Source organism: Tamandua tetradactyla, chromosome 22 (assembly GCF_023851605.1).
Source record: "Tamandua tetradactyla isolate mTamTet1 chromosome 22, mTamTet1.pri, whole genome shotgun sequence".
Lineage (NCBI taxonomy): Eukaryota > Metazoa > Chordata > Mammalia > Pilosa > Myrmecophagidae > Tamandua > Tamandua tetradactyla.
This window is the reverse complement of record NC_135348.1, coordinates 7250418-7274740: the sequence shown is the minus strand read 5'-3', so window position 1 is coordinate 7274740 and position 24323 is coordinate 7250418. Positions and strand designations below refer to the sequence as shown.

At 37.2% G+C, this 24323-nt stretch overlaps 1 protein-coding gene, 1 non-coding gene and 1 pseudogene across 11 annotated transcripts in view; 2 read left to right on the top strand and 1 right to left on the bottom strand.

The window, feature by feature from the left end:
- The window catches only part of RAPGEF2 (Rap guanine nucleotide exchange factor 2), a 309303-nt gene that overhangs the window by 2944 nt on the left and 282036 nt on the right, over positions 1–24323 (top strand). The gene's annotated exons all lie outside the window — the stretch shown is intronic.
- On the bottom strand, positions 3301–6256 carry LOC143665916 (tubulin gamma-2 chain pseudogene; annotated as a pseudogene).
- Positions 8649–8719, top strand: TRNAD-GUC (transfer RNA aspartic acid (anticodon GUC)). The gene has a single exon. It is a non-coding gene; the product is annotated as a tRNA-Asp (tRNA).

The window sequence follows — 24323 nt, the reverse complement described above, 5'->3', positions numbered from 1 at the left end:
GTTTATCTCCGTATTGTGTGTTTGGAAACCTGGTTAAGTTCTAGTCAGCAGGGTAGTATATTCTAAATAACAATCCCCCTGAAAATAACAGACACCAAGTGTTATATTGATATTTTTCAGTGCACCTCTGTTGAAAAACAGAGCTCTTAAGTAATTGCTTTATTAAACTATTTGGGTTTATGTTTTTAATCGCTTAAATGGGAAACTTGGTCACCAAAGCAATTTAGTGAAATAAAAGATGTAAATAAATTACAAACAGCTTTATCCCCCAAGGCTTTATACAATAAAGTGAATTTTCTGAACCATTTTATTAACTTGTTGCATACAGACCCTTTGAAATTGCTTCTGCAGTTTCTGAATGTGTAATGTTCTTAGTTTTCAGGTGAAACATCTATTACAGAATTGTTCCCCTCTACTTTAAAAATCTAATTTAATGTGTTTAGCTAGTTGTAAAAGTACTTCTTTAAAATGGTATGTGTAAATCAGCCCCTACTCCTTCTGTCTAAGTTAATAATCTTACTTTGCCTCTCACTATTGAAAATATTTTTTTGGCTATTACACCTTTTAACTGAATTGCTAACTCATGAATTTGCCAGCCGAGAGTTCATAACAGAGACACTTAGTTCTTTGCAGAGTCACTCAGTAGGATATGCATTATATCATAGCGAGAGGCCTGAAGAAAAATACCTTTGGCCCAAAGAACGTCTTCTTTTTTTTAAACATTTTTTTGTTACGAAACATATACAAAAAAAGCTATAAATTTAAAGTATACTTTAACAAGTAGTGTTAGAACAGATTTCAAGGTTTGGTATGGGTTACAGTTGCACAATTTTAGATTTTTCCTTCTAGCTGCTCCAAGGCACCCGAAACTAAAAGAACTATCAGTATAATGATTCAGCAGTCATTTACTAAATCCTATCTTCTCTATTACAACTCCTCTTTCTCCTTTGGTCCTTCTCCCAATCTTTAAGGGTTATTTGGGCTATGCCCATTTTAGCCTTTTCATGTTGGAAAGGGGTGTCAGTAATATGGGATGGGGGATGAAACTAATTGATATTCTTGGAGGGACTGGCCCCTCTGGGTTTCAGGACTCATCTGCCCTAGGAGCCCGTCTGGAGGTTGTAGGTTTCTGGAAACTAATCTTTTGAGCTTGAAACTTTCGTAGAATCTCAGTTAGAGCCCTGAGTTTTCTTTAGGGCTAACAGGAATGGTTTTGGCAAACCATGGTAATTAGCAATATCTAGCTTAAGCTTGCATAAGAGTATCCTCTAGAATCGCTTCTTGACTCTATTTGAACTCTCTTAGCTGCTGATACCTTATTTTATTACGCTTCTTTTCCCCGTTTTGGTCAGGAAGGTGTTATCGATCCCCTGTTTCAGGTCCAGACTTGTCCCTGGGAGTAATGTCCCATGTTGCCAGGGAAACTTTCACCCTTTGGTCCAGAGAACTTTAAATTATTAGATTCTGCACAGAAGAGTATCTCCAGAAAATATTTAACTTGCAAATCTAGGTGAAGAATTGCATCTATTACAGTCAGATTTTCCATTTGAGTTCCTTTTTTTATCATGCTCATAAGCAGACTCATTTTCTTTTGACAACTAATATTTTGACTATACTATATCTTATTTTGGACTCTAATCCTAATAAATATTTGTTTCTTAAGTAGTTTATGTTCATAAACACAACTAAGCTGTCTGTGTAATTTGGAAAGCATATCCCATGTAAGATTATTTGGCCACAAACAGATAGCTTTCATAATGATGTTTGAATTTGTGGGTTAAACGGTGTACAAAACGGTGTACATTTATAGCTGAAATATTAATTTCAAACTGTTAGCATATGACTGAATAAGTGAGGACTTCAGTGTATGGTAAAATTATTGGTTTTCTTTTGCAATATTAATGGAAACTTAATTGCCTTCACATAGGTTTTTTTTTGCATGGGCAGGCACTGGAAATCGAACCCGGGTCTCCGCCATGGCGGGTGAGAACTCTGTCTACTGAGCTACCGTGGCCCGCCCCCTTCACATAGCCTTTTAAACATATAGTAATTAACAGTTCTGTAATTAGCTTTGCATATCTTGGCTGAGGTTCAAAATGAGCTTTCCAACTGAAGTGCTGTATGTGTAGATACTTGTATAATGCAGTCATTCCCTAACCTTGCTCTTCCACAGGGTAATTAAAACAAAAAAAGAGTAAAAGGACCACCTGATCGTCAGCTTTTTGCTTTTCTTTTTTCCTTAAGGAAGGACATAAACATAAAAACAAAAACAATTATCAGTTTTCTGTCACTATAATTTGGTAGTATTTTGCCATCTAGTAAGAAAAGGAGGAAGTGCTGTCAGCTAATACTCTAAAGCTTGGTTCTTGCAATAAAATAAGAAAACTGTTTTTTGTTTTTTCATAAAAAACTGCTTTTTTTCCCCTTCTTTTCTTTACTCTGGATCTGAAAAAAGCTTTACTTGGGATTGAGGGGAGTTTAAATGGTCACAATAGGGTCTGCCTTTTGGTGACGTTTGAAATTCAATAGGTAGCTTGTCATATTGCTGGCAGGGACTTCGCAAAAGCAGTGAGAGGCTGTTGTGGTTGGCTATCATGAGCCCACTGACCGGGTGGGCTGTGGGCATCTAGGGAGACATCTACAACAAGGCCATCCAGGGAGACATCTACAAAACTACCTAGGGAGACATCTACGACAAAACCATCTAGAGAGACATCTACGACAAACCATCTAGGAGACATCTACGACAAAACCATCTAGACAGACATCTACGACAAAACCATCTAGGAGACATCTACGACAAACCATCTAGAGAGACATCTACGACAAAACCATCTAGGAGACATCTACGACAAAACCATCTAGACAGACATCTACGACAAAACCATCTAGGAGACATCTACGACAAAACCATCTAGACAGACATCTACGACAAAACCATCTAGGAGACATCTACGACAAAACCATCTAGACAGACATCTACGACAAAACCATCTAGGAGACATCTACGACAAAACCATCTAGACAGACATCTACGACAAAACCATCTAGGAGACATCTACGACAAAACCATCTAGACAGACATCTACGACAAGGCCATCCAGACAGACATCTACGACAAAACCATCTAGGAGACATCTACGACAAAACCATCTAGACAGACATCTACGACAAAACCATCTATAGAGACATCTACGACAAAACCATCTAGACAGACATCTACGACAAAACCATCTATAGAGACATCTACGACAAGGCCATCCAGACAGACATCTACGACAAAACCATCTAGGGAGACATCTACGACAAGGCCACAGGGATGCTGGCAGGGCCTCAGGGGATGAAGTTGGGCAGCTTCCATTCCTGGATCCTCTGCAGGCTTTTGTGGGCCTGGGCGTGGTCCCTCTCTCCCTGGATGATGTTGAGGATGGCGATGTAGCAGTGTTTGGTCTGGTGATCCTAGCTTGTGGGCACCGTCATTTTCTTGGGCTGCAGCACACATCCATGACTGTGTTTTCCTTGAGGTGGCCACTGGCTGGTCCGAGGTGAGGTGGGTATAGTGGGTCATGAGGCAGTGGAGCTGCAGCATGGGGATGAGTTTGGTGATGAGGCCGATGAAGTTGTTGTTTGTGTAGCTGGGGTGGTGCAAGGTGGTGTTGCCCGCTGACATGATGGTGCACACAGGCTGGTGGCTCTGGGAGAAGAGTGGGTTCTGGGGGGGCAGGTAGTCTGTGGCGATCTGGTTCAGGGCCATGTTGTCCAGCTCCACCTTGCATTCTGTACAGAATACAGGTCAGCCTGTTGAGTGTGAGCCAAGTTATAGGGCTGGACACAGGTTGCTCATCTTGACTTGGTTGGAAAACACCGAGTATGTCTGCACCAGCTTCTTGGGATACCTGTCATTCTGCTGCTCCAGAAGGTAGAGGAGTAGGAATTCACTTACCAGTGGACTAGGAGATATGAAGGATATTCCAGACTGTGCCGTTATTGCATGAAGAGCTCAGATAATTCCAAGAAACCACGACTAGAGCTTTTGTTCAGTGTGTTTGGAGCCAACGATATGATGTAAGGGATGGGGAGGGATTCCACTTGAGTATAGAAGCTTGTGGTTTGGAAGGTAGTGAGAGAAGACCAAGAGCTGTTTTAAGGCTGTGATCCATTTTTCAGGTTTGAGATAGTTGGGAGCCTGAGTTACACAGTAGGGAGATGGATTAGAAATACTGTAGGATTGGAGTCTGCTGTCCAACTGGATGAATATGTGCACATTTATATTGACTACTCATTGTATCAATGAGTATGCTGGTATTATGCCAGTTCAGCCCAGTCAAGGCTAATGATGATGATGGACCATTCCTAGTTGAAAGGAAATAAAAATCCAAGTTGAATATAATTTTCTTGATATTCAAAACTTTTTTTCACTTATATTCTTTTTCCTGGTATATTCTACTAAATGTACATTCTGGTATCTAATATGGACTATCTGATTATATTATTTTTCAATCTGTAATGAAGCATTTCATCATTCGGATGTAAGCAAGCGAAAATAGATTTATTTATATAAAAACTCACAATTGACTTGTGATGGCACAATGTGATGATTGTAGTGAGTCCTCGAGAACAATTCCTTACTGCCCTACACCATTTTTGTTTAGATGAATTGATTGATGTTAGTAAATTAGGAGAAACAGTTTTAAGTATAATTGGCTCTTTGTAGCTTTGTCAGAGTTAGAATATATGTAGTTAGTAAAAATAGGGTGCATGGGTGGCTCAGTGGTAGAATGCCTGCCTTTCATGCACGAGACCCGGGTTTGGTCCTGGACCATGCACTCCCCCCCCCCCCCCAAAAAAAAGTCCACTGGTAATGTCAGTCTTTGTGGGGAGAAAATTCAGCTGATTGTCATATATATATATATTTTTAAATATTTTTTTAATGGCAGATCTTCACACACATTCGGTTCATACATGGCGTACAATCGGTGTCTCACAGTATCATCACTTAGTTCTGTATTCATCACTATGATCATTTTTAGATAATAAAAAGAAATAACCCTTACCCCTCCCTCTCATTAACCACTAGTATTTCAGTCCGCCCAATTTATTTTACACCTTATCCCCCCTTATTGATTTTTATCCATATTTTTTACTCATCTGTCCATACCTTGGATAAATGGAACATCAGACACAAGGTTTTCACAATCACACAGTCACATTGTAAAAGCTGTATCATTATACAATCATCTTCAAGAATCAAGGCTACTGGAACACAGCTCAACAGTTTCAGGCACTTCCCCCTAGCCTCTCTAATACACCATAAACTAAAAAGCGGTATCTATAAAATGCGTAAGAATAACCTCCAGGAAAACCTCAGGACTCTGAAATCTGTCAGCCATTGAAACTTCATTTTGTCTCATTTCTCTCTTTCCCCTTTTGGTCAGGTTGATTGCCATTTATTTTGACTGTTTTGTTTTTTATCTTTTGAGGGGAAAAACCCCAAAACCTCTTACCTTTCTTGCTGTGTTCAGGTCTTTCCTTTTCTTTCAGTCTGTGGAAGATGTACATCTAGTGGTGATGGGGCAGGTGTGTGTGTGTGTGTGTGTGTGTGTGTGTGTGTGTGCATTTTAGTTTTTGTTGAACTTGGATTTAAGTTTTCCTGACTCCACCGTTTTGTGCTTTTTAGATCCATTGGGCGCAGAAAGTGTTTTGGAGGAGTTGGTGTCAGTGACTTGAAAGGGAACTTTGTTTTGCCATTGGGGCTAAAACCCTTATCTCTTTTTCTGTATGGTTTCTCATGGCTGAAACTCGTACAATGTTTAGAATTATAGATTGTGGAAGTTTAGAATTTCTTAAATATTTAATACAAGTTAAATGAATTGAAATTAAAATTTATGTTTTGCTCCTATTAACTATTTAGTTGACAAACACCATTACGTCTGGCCTTTGGCACTTTTCAGTTGTTTTCTAGACCAAGGTATTTTTTCTTATCTAACATAAAAGATTATAAAGGAAACGAAACCCTGAACAAGAGTTAGCCATTCGCTGGTCATTCAGGGGAGGCCTAGTAACTTTCCTAGAATCAGTGGATCTAAGATGTTGGGGCAACGTGAGTCATCTAGTGTTCTGAGTATTCACTCGACAGTTAAGATGCATTGCCTTTTTTTTTTTTTTTTATTTAAATTAAGCCTTTTAGCATGAGATAATTGTGTATTCATTTGCAGACCCTGTGTACCCATTACCCAGTTTCTCCCATTGGTAACATTTTGCCGATCTATAGTGCTATATTAACAACGGGGTTATTGACGTTTGATACAGTTAAGATACAGGATGGTTCCGTTTCTACATCTGGTAACCAGTGTTCTCTTCTCCGTTCCTAGAATTTTGTCATTTCATGAGCACTATCTAAATGAACTAATACAGCCTGTGATCCTAAGGTTTGGCTTTGGTCACTCAGATAAAACAATAACTTTAAATTATTTATTCACCTTTATTCATGCCTGAATTTTACTAGTTTTGAATGTTACACGATCCTGAATTTGTCTGAGATATCTGATAGAAGAAAAAAAAGTGTAGTTAGTATATTCTGTGCACATTAAGCAAAATAGGAAGAAGTTGTGGTAATTTAAGGAAGTCAAATCTAAGTGAAATTTAAGTTGTATTTTTTACCCTTTGTTTGTGAACTTGAGAATTCTTTAATTATTCCTTTAGTATGAGTGAGTGAGTGGAAGAAAGTGAACAGCAAGGAACATCAAAGGTATATTTAAAAAGTCTAGTACTACTCAATTATAAGAATGTTCTTTCGTGAATTGTAACAAATGTACAACACTAATAGAAGGTATCAATACTAGGGTGGTATATGGGAAAAAATACACCTATTGTAAACTATGGACTAAAATTAATAGTAGTATTTTAATATTCTTTTATGAATTGTAACAGAAGTACCACAGTAATACAAAGTATCAACCGTAGGGGTATATGGGAACGGTGTATTTTTTTACATGATTTTTCTGTAAACTCAACTTCTTTAATTAAGAAATACGAACGTTTAAAAAAAAAAGTCTAGTACTATTATAATAGTATTTAACCCAAGTGTGTTAATAAATACTTTAAGATTTTCTATAATAGTATTTAACCTGAGTGTGTTAAATACTTAAAGATTTTCTATTAGGATAAAAAAATGGAGAAAAGAATTTCTTTAAAATTAAATCAAAGTTGAAATGTCATGAAGAGCTTTCCCCCCTTTTATATGTTTGCTTTTGTATTTCAGTTATAAAGCCATTTTCCCTGACTTAATCAACCACCTTTCCTTGTTGTGTGTGCATGTGTATGTGTAGGGAGGGGGATGGTGGTGGGAAATATGGAGAAGCCATGCAATTCTTCTTTACTAGGTACTTTTCCTATTACTGAAACTAGTATATGAAAATTGAATTAAAAATATAGAATCTAACATCCCAGAGTAACTGGGCAGAAGATTAAAAAGTATTTACAAAATCCTTTTGAGGGATTGGGGAAAAAGGTGGAAATATTAAACTTACCCACCTGGGGAAGACCGATATTCTTGCAGTCATTGGGGACTGCTAATTTGTTGGGCCATGCCCTTGATTTTTCTTTTTTTTGGCATGGGCAGGCACTGGGAATTGACCCAGGTCTCTGGCATAGCAGGTGAAAACTCTGCCTGCTGAGCCACTGTGGCCTGCCCTTAAATATATTTTTTATTGATAAATCTTAACGCACAAATATACCATACATGGTGTACAATCAGTGGCTCACAGTATCATCACATAGTTGCATATTCATCATTTCTTAGTACATTTGCATCGATTTAGAAAAAGAAATAAGACAACAGAAAAAGAAACAAAATGATAATAGAGAAAAAAAAGACTATACATACCATACCCCTTACCCCTAGCTTTCATTTACCACTAGCATTTCAAACTGAATTTATTTTAACATTTGTTCCCCCTATTATTTATTTTTATTCCATATGTTCTACTTTTCTGTTGATATAGTATCAGCTACTGAAATTTTATTTTGTTTCGTCCCTTTTCCTCCTTTTGGTTAAAAAAGCTTTCTCACTCCCACATTGCCAGGGCCTCAGGCTCATCCCTAGGAGTCCTGTCCCATGTTGCCAGGGAGATTTACATCCGTGGGAGTCATGTTCCATGTCGGAAGGGAGAGCAGTGAGTTCACCTGCTGAGTTGGCTTAGAGAGAGAGTCCTCATCTGAGCAACAAAAGAGGTTCTCTGAGGGTGACTCTCTGGCATATCCTCAACAGCTTTTCTGATTGTATATGTAGAATGTAGAATGGAATGATATCTAAATGTTTTGTTTGTTAATTTTTTTTAATTAATAAAAAAAAAGCTTAAAAAAATAAAATTTCAGTAGGCGAGAGACTTCAAATAGAGCTGAGAGGTCATCTGGGGGTTATTCTTATGCAGTATATAGATGTTCCTTTTCAGTTTTTTGGTGTATTGGAGTAGCTAGAGGGAAATATCTGTAATTGTTGGACTGTAATCCAATAACCTTGATTCTTGAAGACGATTGAATAACTATAGAGTTTTTAAGGTCTGTGCCTGTGATTGTGAAATTGTTGTGACTAACACTCTCTTTATCCATTGTAAGGACAGATGCATAAGGAAAACACCCTAAGGGGTACAAGGGTAATTCAGTGGTAGAATTCTCACCTGTCATGCGGGGGACCTGGGTTCGATTCCCAGCCCTTGCACTTCCAAAAAAAAACAAAAAAATTCAACAAATGGTGCCACAATAATGAGATACTTACACGGAGAAAAAATATGATGTGACCCTAGTCATATGGCATACAAATATACATAAAGTAATAATGCAATATTAAAAATGCAATATGGCTATTGATTGTATACCGTGTCTGGACTGTATATGTGTAAAGATTTTTCAATAAAAATATTTTTTAAAAACACCACCCTAAATCTGTTAAGAATCACATTTGATTTAGTACCAATTTATCTTCCATGGCATATATATAAACTGTGCCTGTACTCCCCTGTGCTGTCACCGAGGAGATTGTCAGCTCACTGACCTCAGGCTGGGATGTGATGGGAATACAGGTCTGGACATGGAGCTCAACATACCCTGAGCTGTGCCAGGGTCCCTGAGCGCCCCCCCACCCCCAACCTTTTTTTTTTTTTTTTTTTACTTGTTACAAATTATATCTTTATATCTTGTGTGTACAAAACTGTAGATTAATCATTACTTTTTATTAATTTGCATTATATGTCCTATGGTAAGTAGAGTGGAGTTACATTCCAAAAAATACAGTACAATGGTATAGGTATTTATAAGCATCCATATGATTACCTCTACTGAGGTATTTATTTCTTTCTGTCTCTTCAAACCACTGTCTGGTATCCTTTCCTATTAGTGTGAAGAACCGTCTTAGCATTCATGTAGGGTGAGTGTGGTCGTGACAGATTCCCTCAGCTTTTGTTTATCTGGAAATATCTTAATCTAACCCTCATTTTTGAAAGTCAGTCTCACTATACATAAAATTCTTGTTTGGGAATTTTTTTCTTTCAGCACTTTAAATATTTTGTCCCACTGTAAGACAGCTCGGATTTCTGATGAGAAATCGACACTTAATCTTATTGGTGATACTGTACATAACATGTTGCTTTTTTCTTGCACTGTCAGAACTGTCTCTGTTTTTGGCATTTGACAGTTTAACTACTATGATCTAGTGGTGGTTCTCTTTGAGTTTATTCCTGTTTGGGGTTTATTGGGATTCTTGAATGTGTATATTCATGTCTTTCATTAAATTTGGCGTTTTTTTCCCTCTATGATTTCTTCGAATATATTCTTTTCTGTCCCTTTCTTTTTTTCTTGCTGGCACTTCCATAATGCATATATTGTTCCGATGGATGGTTCTGACAGGTCTCTTAGGCTCTGTTCACATTTTTCCATTCTTTTTTCTTGCTCCTCAGTCTGAATAATTTCAATTGTCTTGTCTTCGAGATCACTGATTCTTCTGCCATCTCTTCTCTGCTCTTGAAATTCTTGAGGAAATTTTTCATTTCAGTTATTGTGTTCTTCACCGTCAGTGTTTCTGTTTGTTTCCTTTTTAAAATTTCTGTCTCTCTGTGAAGATTCTCATATTTATTGTACATTCATTGTTGTTTTGACATCCCTTATTTCTTTCTCTGCTTTCCTTTAACTTCCTGAGCATATTGAGGATTTTTTTTTTAGTGTCCTTCAAGTCTTCTATTTCCTTATGGATCTTCAGTCTAGTTGTTCTGTCCATCATTGAAAGGGTTGTACTGAAGTTTCCAACTGTTAATGTCGAACCATCTGTTTATTCCTTCATATCTGTCAGCATTTACTTCATATATTTTGGGTCTGTGCCATTAGGGGCATATATATTTATAATTGTCGAATATTCTTGTCATGTTAACTCCTTTATCAGTATATAGTGACCTTCTTTGTCCCTCACAATAGTTTTGTTTATATTTTTTTTTATCAGTTTTAATCACACAACATAGAATTCACCCTAAGTGTAAATGGCTCTTGGTATAATCACAGTTATGCAGTCACTACTGCAGTTAATATGAGAACGTTCTTCTGAAGGAAACAAGTCCATGCTCCTTGTATTCCCCTATTACTGGCATTTAGCTTTGTTATAGTGCCTTTGTCACCATTAATGCCAGAATATTACAGTGTTACTGTTTACTGCAGACCTTAGTTTACATGAGTTGTACTTTTCCCATATGCCACTCTAGTATGAACACCTTGTCATAGTGATGTACGTTTGCTCTAGTTCATGTAAGAACTTTTTTATATGTAAACCATTAACCACTATCATTATTCACTCTAGATTTTGCTAAGTTATGTGCTCCCATTTTTATCTTCCAGCTTTCCTTCTGGTGATATACATGACTCTAGCCTTCTCTTTCAACTGTACTCACACTCAGCTTTGTTAATCACACCTGCCTATTGTGCTACCATCGCACAGTATTGTGCTATTTCCGAACCTTTACAGTCAACCTCATTGAACATTCTGTACTCGTTAAGCATTGATTGTCCAATCTCTGCCTTCTTTCCATCTTCTGATTATCAGTGCTTTTGACTTGATCTCTCAGAGTTTGCACATTATAGTTAATTCATATTAGTGAGACCCACAATATCCGGCCTTTCATTTCTGGTTTATTTTGTTCAACATAATATCCTCAAGGTTCATTCACATCGTTGCATGCTTATGACTTCTTTCCTTTCTGCAGCCATAGAATATTTCATTGTATAGATACACCACAGTTCACCTTCCACTCATCAGTCACTGGGCTCTTGGGCCCTCTCTATACATTGGCAGTCGTGAATAATGCAAATACATTATTGCCATAAACATGTAATGTCATATACGTTGGTGTGCAAATGTCTGTGCATGTCACTGCCACTCAGTTCTTCTGAGCAGTACCTGGTAATGGGATTGCTAAATAATGTGGCAGTTCTATACTTAGCTTCCTGAGGAACTGCCACACTGCCCTCCAGAGGGGCTGCACAATTCTACTTCCCTTCCAGCAGTAAATAGGTAAGCATCTTTCTCCACATTTTCTCCAGCACTTGTAGTTTTCTATTAACCTTGCAACTGTTTTTGATTTCAAGTCTCTCTTAAGCTGTTATTAGTGTAGGTTCTCTAGCTCTCTTTTCTTTTGACTATTTCTGTTGTATATACTTTTCCTGTCATTTCACTTTCAGCCTACCTGTGTCCTTGAATTTAAGATGAGTCTCTTTTAAACAACATATAGTTGTGGTGATGCTTATTTATCTGCTCTTCCAATCTCTGCCTTTTGACTGAAGAGTTTAATCCATTTATACTTTAACAATAGTGGTGGGCTTTCTTCTGCCAGTTTTCTACATGTTTTTTTGCAAGGTTTATAACTTTTTTATCCCTCAGTTCTTCTCTTAATGCCTACTATTACGATTATTTGATTTTTTTTGTAGTACCATTTGACTCCTTTCTTATTTCTTTCTGTATATATTTTTCATTTATTTGTGGTTACCATGGAGCTAAAATTTAACATCTTAAATCTATAGCTGCCACTTTTGATATGAATACAATTTAATTTTAATAGCATGCACCCACCCTGTTCCTGTGCCCCTCCGTTCCCTCACCTTTTTGTTTTACTTATTACGTATCATATCTTTATACATTGTATCTCCCAAAGCGCAGATTTGTGATTACAGTTTATGCATATATATTTTTGAATCCATGAGAAGTAAAAAGTGGAGTTATATACCCCAATATGTAATATAATAGTACCAGCATTTATAATCATATATAACCATAAGGTTACCTTTACTAGAGGTCTTTTTATCTTTCTGTAACTTTGATCCGCTGTCTAGTGTCCTTTCCTTTCAGACTGAAAAATCTACCTTTAATCTTACATGTAGGGCAGGTCTAGTGTTGACAAACTCACACCACTTTTTAAAAAATCTAGTATTATCTTAATTTTTCCTTTAATTATAAAAGATAGTCTCATCAGATATGAAATTTTTCAATGGAAATTTTTTCTTTCAGCATTTTAGATTTTTCTTCTCAGTACCTTCTTGCTTCCATGGTTTCTAGTAGGAATTTGGCCCTCAGTCTTACCTGGGACCCTACGAGCATAATATATTGCCTTTTTCTTTCAGTTTTCATCTCTCTTATTCTTTGCATTCAGTAGTTTGGCTTTTAAGTGTTTAGGCTTATTTCTGTTTAAGTTAACTTGTTTGGGATTTCTTGGGATTCTTAGATGTGCAAATAATATCTTTCATTAAACTTAGGAAGTCTTAACGCTATTATTTCTTTGAATATTCCTTCTGCCCCTCCTCTTCTTCTTGGATTTCAATAAAGTGTATATTGGTACTCCTGATGGTGTCCCATGGGTCTCTTAGGCTTTATTTATTTAGTTTTTTCATTTAGCTCCCCAGCCTGACTCATTTCAATTGTCTTGTTTTTGAGTTTATTGATTCTTTCTTTTGTCAGTACCAATCTGCTATTGAAACGCTCTAGAGCATTCTTCATTTCAGTTATTGCGGTATTCAACTCTAGTGTTTTTTTTATTTCTTTTAAAAAATCTCTGTCTCTTTATTGAGATTCTCATATTGTGCATTCATTGTTTTCCTGATACCTTTTAGTTTTTTTTCTGTATTTTTCTTCATCTTCTTGAGCTTATTAAACATCATGTTTTAAAAGTCTTTGCTATATTCACAGTCTTGTTTGCTTTGTTGCTGTTTTCTGGAGTTTTGATCCTCTTCCTTTGGATGGTCCATCATTTCCTGTTTCTTTTTTCTTTTGTCTTGTAATCCTTTGTTCCAGAGCTGTACAATATAATATTTTAGAGTATCATTTCTGAGATATATTCCCTGAGCTGTTTCTTGAGTTTGTACCCAGCTCGTGTTATGATAGAAATGTTCTTGAGTGCCAGGAGCGAATCAAAGCAAATGAACTAAATAAAACAACCTTTACAGTCTTTGAAAATTAGCTTTGTGTTGGCAGGTGCTCTTTTTCGGAGTTCAGCCCTCTGATCAATAATATCAGCCCAAGGCAAATAGAGAGTATAGGGCGTTTCTTGTCTTTTCTGTGCTGGTGTCTTGTCCTGGGCTTGTGCTTTTTTGTGGTGTTAGGCATTCTCTTATTTAGGGAAATTTGAATGCCCCCTCTGCGCCCTAAAATAGACGTCCTCCTTCTCCTGAGTGCTCTGTGGTAGAACTTAAAGCAGGTAAACTTTTCTATCAGGCTTTTTCGCTTGATTGTTTCTTAAACTCCTTTAGCTGTCCCTAGCCGATTTTTCCTGGAGGACAAATTCTGGGGCAGCAGAGGGGATGGCCTAAAAGAAGTTTCCTAGGGCATTTTTCTATGGGGTTCAAGGCCAGGGGCCCACACGGGGTGCACAGGCTGGCTCCTCTCTGCTGGGGCAGAGCTGGGGGAGGAGCTGGGAGCTTCTCTTATAGCTTTTTGAATCAAGCGTTTTCTTCTGGTTTTTTAAAATTTATTTATTCATTAAAAAAATTAACAACAAGCAAAAATATTAACATATCATTTTGTTCTACATATATAATCAGTAATTCTCAATATCATCACATAGTTGCATATTCATCATTTCTTAGAACATTTGCATCAATTAGAAAAAGAAATAAAAAGACAGCAGAAAAAGAAATAAAATGATAACAGAAAAAAAAAGATACCTACCATACCCCTTACCCCTCACTTTCATTGATCACTAGCATTTCAAACTAAATTTATTTTAATATTTGTTCCCCCATTATTTATTTTTATTCCATATGTTCTACTCGTCTGTTGACAATGTACATAAAAGGACCATCAGACAAAAGGTTTTCACAATCACACAGTCACATTGTGAAAGTTATATCATTATTCAGTCATCATCAAGAAACATGGCTACTGAAACACAGCTCTACATTTTCAGGCAGTTCCTTCCAGCCTCCCCACTACATCTTGATTAACAAGGTGATATCTACTTAATGTGTAAGAATAACCTCCAAGATACCCCCTCAACTCTGTTTGGAATCTCTCAGCCGTTGACACTTAGTCTCATTTCACTCTTCCCCCTTTTGGTGGAGAAGGTTCTCTCAATCCCTAGGTGCTGAGTCTCAGCTCATTCTAGGGTTTTTCTCAATCCCTTGATGCTGAGTCTCAGTCAGGCCTTTTCTTGATTCAATGCTTGCCCCATTAATGTTGATCTTTAACTGTTTTCCATAATTTTGAGGAAGGGTACTGTCTTTAAGACTCCTGCCACTTTTACCTGAGGTGGGTTGAAACAGTGGCTGCCCTCAGAGCCAGACCCAGGGATCTGAAGTTGCTGATCAAAAGCAGTGTTCATCTGTCGGACCACACACTCCTAGATGCGGGAACTCGGTCTTTATATCGCGTCCTGGCACCAACACGCTGCACCATGTTCCTGGGCTGTGGTCACCAATGCTGCCTGCTGTGGATGCGGAATGGCAGCCACCGCTCAGAAGGCAAAATTCACTAGTATATACCACAATTTTTGAGCCTCTTGTACCTGCTCTTCCCTGGATGCTGTACTAGAATCTGGGGTTTTGGGATAGTTGATTCAGACCATTCCTGTCAGTTCAGTATTTGTTCTCATTGAGGTATACTGATTGCTGGAGCTTTCTAGTACATCATTGCTCTAGTTTGCTAGATGCCGGAATGTAATATACCAAAAACAGAGTGGCTTTTAAAAAGGGGAATTTAACAAGTTGCTAGCTTACAGTTTAAGGCCGAGAAAATGTCCCAGTTAAAGCAAGTCTATAGAAATGTCCCATCATAGGCATCTAGGAAAGATACCTTGGTTCAAGAAGGCCGATGAAATGAAGTTCTGAGTTTCTCTCTCAAGTAAGAAGGCGCATGTTGAACACAGTCAGGATTTCTGTCTGGACTGGGAAGGTGCATGGTGACCATGGTGTTGTCTGCTATCTTTCTCTCCTGGCTTCCACTTTCATGAAGCTCCTGGGAAGGCGTTTTCTTTCTTCATCTCCAAAGGTCGCTGGCTGGTAGACTCTGCTTTGTGGCGCTACTGCATTCTCTGCTCTCTCTGAATTTCTCTCATTCTCCAAAATTTCCCTCTTTTATAGGACTCCAGAAACTAATCAAGACCCACTCAAATGGGTGGAGACACGCCTCCACCTGACCCAGCCTAACAACCAGTATTGATTAAATCACATCTCCAGGGAGATGATCTAATTACAGATTCGAACATACAGTATTGAACAGGGATTATTCTGCCTTTACGAAATGAGATTTAGATTAAAACATGTTTTTTCTAGGGGACAAAAAACCAGCACATCATATTTCTTACATTTCTCTCCCAGGGTTATTTTTTCCAAAGTCTTTGTGTGATGTGCAAAGTGTAGTCGTCTTTGTTGATGGCGTCTGGATTTTTACTTTGTTTCTTTGGCTGTACCATCATTTCATGTTTCTTTTGTTTGTTATGTAATCTTTAATTGCACACTATATATTTTAATATTTTAAAATATTTACCGCTAGGCATTAGTCCCTGAGCTCCGTTGTTTTTGTTTTTTTGTATCCAATTAGCTATATTTCAGAGATTTCCTTCAGTACCAGGAGTCAGCGGAACAAACGAATCAAATAAAAAAGCATCTTTCCCAGGCTTTGGCTCTGCATTGGTCGATGCCTTCCTTCAGAGTTTAGCCCTCCTATCAAGATCATCCTGAGGCAGAGGTGGTGTGCGGGGTCCTTTCCATCTTTCCTAAGCCTGTGTCTTGTTCTGGTGTTGTACTTGCACATGGCCTTAGAAATTTCTGTTTACATGAATTTGCATGCCTTCTTTATTTCCTATGAAATAGAATTTCTCTCCCTTCCTGGTGTTGTATGATTTAAAGCAGTTAATTTTTTGCTTTAGGCTGCTTTAACTTAATTGTTTTTTATAGTTCTTTAGCTGTCTGCAAGCTGCTGCTGCCTGCTCAGGGCAAGTCCTGGGTGGGCAAGCCAGAGACTAGTTTCTTGGTTCAGTTTTCATGCCGCCACCTGGTCTAGACTGGTGCCAACATCAAGGTGCCCCATACGCCCATAGGGTCACTTTCCTCCTCTGGAACAGGACTGAGGACCCCAGATAGGAGTGCAGGTTCTCTCCACATTGTGCTGGGGAGGGTGTGGGAAGGGTCCAGCAAGGGCACCACGAGCTTCTCTACCTGTTTTAAAGATTTGTTTTCTTGATTTGGTACTTAACCAGTTACTGTATCCTTTTAATTTCCAGTTACTACAACCTTTTAATTTCCTCAGCGTTTTGAGGAAGCTGGCTTTGCTGGCTTTTGTGAGTTGTCAAAGATTCTGTGGAGGAGCAGCAGCGCCCTGGGGTGTGTACACCACTGTCCACCAGAGGTCAAATTCATTTTCTTTTAAACACATTCAAGTATTGTAGGAAATGCTTGGTCAAGTTAGAAGTAGTTTGATATTTCTCTATTTTATGTCTTTCTGCTACTGTGCTTAGAAACTACTCAAATTCATGCATTTCCAAAGAACTGGAAATGAGTTTTAACAAGTCAGGAGTTCATAAAACTGAAATACAGAATCAGAATGCCAGGAACTAAGGAAAGTAAGAAGAATTTAATATTCTCTTGAGTACATTATAATTTTTTTTTCTATTCCTTATTCAAATCTGATTCCCTCATTTTAGTGGACCTGAAAGAAATTGTGTAGCAAACACAGGGCCCATCATTTTCTGTGTGCCTGCCCTGATACTTAGACTTGGGATAACACAGAGTTCCTTTAGACACAGACATGACATTGATGTGCCAATTATTTTGATAACTAAGCATGTTAAAAATAAGCAAAAACCTGTCAGGATGACAGGTCATATATTTGTTTTGTATCTCCAATTAGAGAACACACAAGAAATTAATGACAGTGATTACCTCTAGGAAGCTGAAATGGAGAGGGTGAAAAGTGCTGGATGAGCACAGGAGTGGTAGCAAAACTTTCCAATATATACCTTCTTTTAACTTAAGTTTGATATTTTGACCATGTAAAGAATTATACTAAAATGTTATACAAGAAGAAGTGATCACCTGCATTAAATTCTGCTGAGGGATCAATAAGCTAAGGGATAAAATTGGGTCTGGCAAGGTATTTGTAACCTTAACAAAAGGGGTTTTGAAACTGAGGTATAAAGAAAAACTTGTTTGGGGTAGATTAGAGGAACTAGAGATGATAAGCATAGAAAACTCTCTCTGTAGGAAGCAAAGAAATAATAAAGGTGTATGTAGAACCCCCCCCAAAAAGGAAAAAACCTGCTGTCTGCTATTCTCATTTCATAAAAGAAAGGACATTTTAATATAGAATAGGAAAGTCATTATCTCAGAATAAATAAAGTTAGCTGTAATTTACCATATTATTCTGTTCTTGTCAAAGATTGATGAAAATTTTACCATAGATGGTTGGTAATCTATTGTTGTTGTAATATTTCTAACCTTATGTAACTGTGAGAATTAAACAAGCTAATGTAATTAAAGTTCTTTGCTCAGTCCCTGGCATGGAGTGTTTGTTCTTATAATTACTGTTATTACTTTTCAATATTTGGTTTTCAGTTATTCTGTGATCTTACTTTTCCCTTCTATAACTTATTATCATAAATATATTTTATGAGTAATTCACCAAAGTGACTTATAGCATGCTGTTCTAGTTTGCTAGCTGCTGGAATGCAACACACCAGAGATGGATTGGCTTTTAATAAGAGGGGATTTATTTTGTTCGTTCTTCAGAGGAAAGACAGCTAACTTTCAACTGAGGTTCTCTCTTACACGGGAAGGCACAGTGGGATCTCTGCTGGCCTTCTCTCCAGGCCTCTGGGTTCCAACAACCTTCCCCAGGGTGATTTCTTTCTGCATTTCCAAAGGCCTGGGCTGAGCTTCGAGTGCTGAGATGAGGTGTGCTGAGCTGCTTGGGCTGTGCTACACTGAGCTTTCTCATTTAAGCACCAGCCAATTAAGTCAAACATCATTCATTGTAGCAGGCATGCCTCCTAGCCCACTGCAGATGTAATTAGCAACAGATGAGGTTCACGTACCATTGGTTCATATCCACAGCAACAGAACTAGGCACCTTCACCTGACCAAGTTGACAACTGAATCTAACTACCACACATGAGTTGTTTGATAGACCCTTTTTTTTGCATGGGCAGGCACTGGGGAATGAACTGTTTGATAGACCTTGTTAACAGTGTATATTGTGTTAGGATTGCATTTATATTGGTAAGTTACCAGAACTGTCCATATAGTGGCTTAACTAAATACGGCTTATTTTTGTCACACAGTGAGAAATTCAGAGATAGGCAGTCCAGTATTGGTTCAGATACTCAAGGATGTCATGAAGAAAACTGACTCAGTCGCCTATTCAGCAGGTGGCTAGATTTAGTTTTCAAGGTCACGGGACAGTGCTCTGCCACCAAGTGGGAAAGAAGAAGGGGAGGTGTTGAAAATCCTTTTCTAGTAGGGGTTTGTCTTTCTGTTTTGAAGTAAAGTCCTCTCCAGCTACCCAGAGATATGTTACTGCTCCTACCTGGAAAGGGGCCTGGAAATTTGAGTGTTTTACTTTTAAACCTCTGTAGTAGAAAATGGTGGAAAGAAAGAGACTAAATGGGTGATGTGCACTGTTAGTATTTGTCTCATTTTACTTTGCTAGGAAGTAGAGGATTGTAATAAGTTTATGCACTGATTCTCAGGAGATCTCTTTGAAAGTCTGACTGGATTATGGCGCTACCTTATTGTAGTGCAGTTAATGGCATCATACAGATACAGCTTCAACTTCGATTCACTTATTAGCTAGGTGAGTATTAATTTTCTATACCTCAGTCTCTTACTTGAAAATAAAGATGAAATAAAGATTATTGGAAATGTTCACTAGGTGAGTGTTTTATGTACATGTAAATAAAATACTGAAGCGTTCACAGTATGTGTCATTTTTAACTATAATTATTTCTATACAGTAACTGAGTTCTAAACATCCTATTTACAATAAAACATAAAACAATGTAGGCTTATGAGACACTCTAAATAAATTCCTTTTGTTTCACATTTACTTTATTTCTAAAATTCCAGACATTTTATTCCTCCTCCTCCTTTTTCTTCTTTAATGAGGTCCATTTTGTCTCTTCTGATAGCTCTGTAGTAATACTTTATCGTTTTTCTGGGACTTTGAGGTTTCAATATGTCATTCCTCAAAAGCTGATTCATTACTTTTTACAAATAAATATATATTTTTATATGAAATACCTGTAAAAGCTATTTTAATAGTGTTTTTAGTAACATTTTTTGGACTCAAACTTATGTCTTTTTCATATTGGATATTATAAGACTAGCTTTTATACTAAAACTAATTATTCAGTGTTCTGCCTTAAAGCAGTTACTTTAGTTATTAGTTAAGTAGTTAAAACTAATTATGTGCTTAATTTTACTGATGAAGTTGGTTTATATAGATAAATTGCTTTTAATATTGTGTAATGGGGTCAAACAATTTACCGACAGAATTAAATGGCTAAGAAATATTATTGATAGAGATCAGGGACAATTGTAGTTTCTAAATATTCATATGTTCATAATGTTTTTTCTAAGTGGTTATAACATATGCCTGAATGGGAGCCTAAATTAGGCAGTGTTTTCATTTAAAATGGATTAACTTGAAATATGTCTGTCAGCCCCTTTAGACTGAGAGCTTATTGGGCTGGGACTAATTATTCATCTTTAAAGCTCAGAACTTGGTTCTCCCCTTAGCAGAAAGTTGGAGCTAATGAGTGTTTAAATACTTGGTCTTGCTTTCCTGGAGTTTGGGAGTTGGTGATACAAGGAAAAAAGTAATTATGTACTTCTATGTGGATAGTTAATTGAATAAAATTTGAAAAGGAGCCATAGTTTTTGTTCGTTTGTAACAAAATTATGTCTTTATATAAACTTGCAGCTTTGTGGCACATGTTTGTTTTTATAGGGTATCATTTCACTGCTGAAAGTTAAGCAGTTGCCTTCCTGTAAGATTAATCACTTTTGTATTGGTTATTTTGTTGGTGTTATTTTCAGTGGCATTTAACAGAGTATGTGAATTCTTCCTTTGGGCCCCTGTGGCACTTGCTCTCTTGAAAGTTTTTTTTTATTACTTTGACATTTTAACTAATTGTCAGGAACAATAATTTAAATTAATGACAATTAATAAATAATAAAATTATAAAATTGAATTCAAGTCTAGTATCTAGAACTAATTTGCTTATTAACGATTACTAAGTAGAGATTTTAGGCTTGACCCATTTTAATGGAAATTATCATTTTTAATTATTAGAAAAAATTACATGTAAATATATTAACTGTAGGACTTCTTAAGGGGTGGTGTCGTAAATAGATTAAATATGCTCCATTGGAATCTTATTTGGCTTTATTGATTTCTATGAAAAACTGTAGAGAAAAATAAACTGTAATACAATTATTCTATTTAAAGTTTTTACAGCTTTTTATCAAGAAACATTATAATGGCATATATAGAGTAGCATTTAACTTTCATTTCATTGGTCTCTACTTTTCACCTTTATTTTATTATTTATTATTTTTTGTATACTAAATGGCGGGGTCACATTTCATTATTTTTCCATGCAAATATCCCATTATTGCAGCACCGTTTGTTGAATTTTATTTTGTTTCTTTGTTTTGCTTTATTTATTTATTTTTTTTTGGAAAACGCATGGACTGGGAATCAAACCCACCCAACATGGCAGTCGAGAATTCTACCACTGACCTACCCTTGCCACCCTTTGTTTTATTTTAAATTTTGACATGCGCCTGCTTTTCCTCATGAAGGGGAGAAAGTGCAGTTTCCGGGATGTCTTAAAGGCCCCTAATTCTTGAACGCTTCCCTCATACGCTTCTGATTATGCCTGATGACACCGAGGAAAAGAGGCATGCTAATACTGGTTCCTGATGAAGTTTTGGAGATTTTGAGGATGCTGCTTTTGCTCGTTCTCAAAGATTCTGTGGAGGAGCAGCACCCAGTGTGTCTTATACCACCGCCTTGGTTGACTGGAAGTCAAAATGTGTTTCATTGCTCTCTAGTTGGCCTTCATGATTAAAAAATTTAATGATTCTAGGTTTATAATTTCTCATGTATCTGGTGTGAAGCAGGGAGTCATTGGAGGCTTTTGAGCCAGGCACTGAAAGTCAGAATGGTGTTTGAAGACAGATATATATATTTTTAAATTTTATTAATAAAACCAATCAACATACAATATGAACATTCTTTTTTCTTTATCATATAGTTTTATATTCATCATCATGATGATTTCTTAGAACGTTTGCATCAATTCAGAAAAAGAAATAAAAAGAAAGTGGGAAAAATTCATACATACCATACCCCTTACCCCTACCTTTCATTGATCACTAGCATTTCAATCTGCTAAATTTATTTTAACATTTGTTCACCTATTATTTATTTATTTTAAAGGTACGTGTTTTACTCATCTGTCCATAAGGTAGATAGAAGAAGCATCAGACGCAAGGTTTTCACAATCACACAGTCGCATTGCGAAAGCTATATCATACAATCATCTTCAAGAAACACGGCTACTGGAACACAGCTCTACAGTATCAGGCACTTCCCTCCAGTCTCTCTGTATTGCCTTAACTAAAAAGGTGATATCAATTTAATGCATAAGAATAACCTCCAGGATAACCTCTCGACTCTGTTTGGAATCTCTCAGCCATTGACACTTTATTTTGTCTCATTGCTCTCTTCCCCCTTTCAGTTGAGAAGGTTTTCTCAGTCTATTGGTGCTGAGTCCCAGCTCATTCTAGGATTTCTGTTCCATCTTGCCAGGAAGGTCCACACCCCTGGGAGTCATGTCCCATGTAGAGAGGGGGAAGGCAGTGAGTTTGCTTGTCATGTTGGCTGAGAGAAAGAGGCCACATCAGAGCAACAAAAAAAAGGTTCTCTTGGGGGTGGCTCTTAGGCCTGATTTTAAGTAGGTTTAGCTTATCCTTTGCAGGGTTAAGTTTCATATGAACAAACCCCAAGATTGGGGGCTCAACCTATTGCTTTGGTTGTCCCCACTGCTTGTGAGAATATCAAGACTTCTCCACTTGGGAAATTGAATTTTCCCCCTTTCTCACCTTTCCCCCAAGGGGACTTTGCAAATACTTTTTTATTCACTGTTCAAATCATTCTGGGATTTATCAGGGCATCACTCTGGACAAACCTACAAAATCTCATGTGGTACTCAAGGTTCCATGTACTTATGGTGTTCAGTTGAGCTGTCCACATAAGTTATATTAGGAACTGCACTAGTCAAAATATAAATGTTGTACCAAATAAACATGTTTTTTGCTTTAGTCTCACCCATAAGTTAAATTTTAAAATATTAGTTACCATCTATTTTCAGCACCCTGCTATAGTGACATTCCTTTGTTCTTCCTCGTGCAAAAACATTTTTAAAATTTATACATTTAGTCACTATCGTTATACACTCCAGGCATTCCTAGATTATACCATCTCAGTCTTTATCGTCTATCTTTCCTTCTGATTTCATTTGTGCCCCCAGCCCTCCTCTCTCTATCATTCTCACATTCAGCTTCATTCAGTGTTCTAATATTATTGCATTACAGTTAGGTAGTATTGTGCTATCCATTTCTGAATTTTTACAATCAGTTTGTTGCACAATCTATCCCTTCATTTCCAATTCCCCGATATCGACCCTATTTCTATCTCCTGTTTGTCTCTGTTCTTAACCAAAATTCTCCAGGTTCATTCATTAATGTTAGTTCATATCAGTGAGACCATACAGTATTTGTCCTTTTGTTTCTGGCTAATCTCACTCAGCATAATGTCCTTAATGTCCATCCATGTTGTTACATACTTCATAACTTTATTCTGTCTTACAGCTGCATAATATTCCATCGTATGTATATACCACAGCTTGTTTAGCCACTCATCTGTCGGTGGGCATTTTGGCTGTTTCGATCTCTTGGCAATTGTAAATAATGCTGCTATAAACATTGGTGTGCAAATGTCTGTTTGTGTCTTAGCCCTCATGTCCTCTGAGTAGATACCTAGCAATGGTATTATCAGGTCTTATAGCAATTCTGTACTTAGCTTCCTGAGGAACTGCCTAACTGCCTTCTACAGCGTTTTTACTGTTTGACATTCCCACCAACAGTGGATAAGTGTGTCTCTTTATCCACATCCTCTCCAGCATCTGTTGTTTTCTATTTTGTTGATAATGGCCATTCTGGTGGGCGTGAGATGGTATCTCATTGTGGTTTTGATTTGCATTTCCCTAATAGACAGGGAAGTTGAGCATATTTTCACGTGCCCGTTTTGTAATTGGGTTGTTTGTCTTTTTGTTGTTGAATTGAGCAATCTCTTTATATATTCTGGATACTAGGCCTTTATCTGGTATATTGTTTCCAAATATTGTCTCCCCGTTGTGTAGGCTATCTTTTTACTTTCTTGACAAAGTTCTTTGAAGCATAGAAGTGTTTACTTTTGAGGAGTTCCCATTTCTTTCTTTCTTCAGTGCTCGTGGCTTTGGGTGTAAGGTGTAGGAAACCGCCTCCTAGTATAAGATTTATAAGATATTTCCCCACATTTTCTTCTAACAGTTTTATGATCTTAGATCTAATGTTTAAGTCTTTGATGCATTTTGAGTTAATTTTTGTATAGGGTGTGAGATATGCATCCTCTTTCATTCTTTCGCATGTGGATATCCAGTTCTCTAGGCACCATTTATTGACGAGACTGTTCTGTCCCAGGTGAGTTGGCTTGACTGCCTTATCAAAGATCAATTGTCCATAGATGAGAGGGTCTA